Genomic DNA, 969 nt, shown 5'->3' on the forward strand with positions numbered 1-969 from the left:
TTCATTTTCTGAGAGAGTAGACAAATCTACAATGTAAATATTGTTAACTCTTTTTCCCTGCAAAACAATCTTGTCAGTGGTAAGGTTAATCACAAAGCATTTGGTAGAGGTGAATGCTACAGGGTTACCTCTGTCACACAGTTGTGACACACTGATTAGGATATATTTCAAGCCATCTATCAAGTAGACATTCTCAATGGAGTGAGAGTCTATCTTACCTACCTTTCTAACCCTAATAATCTCACCTTTCTTCCCATTTCCAAAGGAGACATTACCTCTCTTTACGTCCTCAAGTGAAAGGAACTGGTTCTTTCTTCCAGTCATATGTTTTGAGCAGCCACTATCCATGTACCATATTTGGCTACTTCCATTCACTTGGACCTATTGTTCATCATCTGATTCTCCGATGACCATAAGTGCTTGTTCATCTCAAGCTTCATCTTCTGAGTCCTCATCTGATGTTTCTCCCCAGGTAGCAACCATAGCCTTTGTTGATCCTTTGTTCCTTTTTGTTTGAGACTGTTCCTTCTTCCTGCCCTTTCTTCTTCCACTCAATTTCCCATTGAGGACAATTCTTGATCATGTGATCAGTCTTACCACATTTGTAGCAACCCTCATTGGTCTATTTCTCAGGAGCCCTTGGTTTGTTGAAGGTTGTACCTATTGAAGAACCCTTTCCTCTCATTAGATACTTTTTGAAGTATCTTGTGATCATAGCCATTTCATCATCCTCCAGATCTGAACCTTCAGCAATTCTGAGAGCTAGACTTCTTTCCTTCTTGGGTGCATCCATTTTCATAGTTTGCCTTCTCAGTTCATAGGCAGTGAGGTTTCCAATTAGTTCATCCAGCTTGAGGGTAGCAATATTCTTTGATTCTTGAATAGCGGTGATTTTTCTTTCCCAAGAGACTGGTAGAACCCTTCTCAACTTTGTCTTCTTCAAGAATAGTCCTTCCAAGAGACTTAAGT

Source organism: Nicotiana sylvestris, chromosome 2, assembly GCF_000393655.2.
Source record: "Nicotiana sylvestris chromosome 2, ASM39365v2, whole genome shotgun sequence".
NCBI classification, from domain to species: domain Eukaryota; kingdom Viridiplantae; phylum Streptophyta; class Magnoliopsida; order Solanales; family Solanaceae; genus Nicotiana; species Nicotiana sylvestris.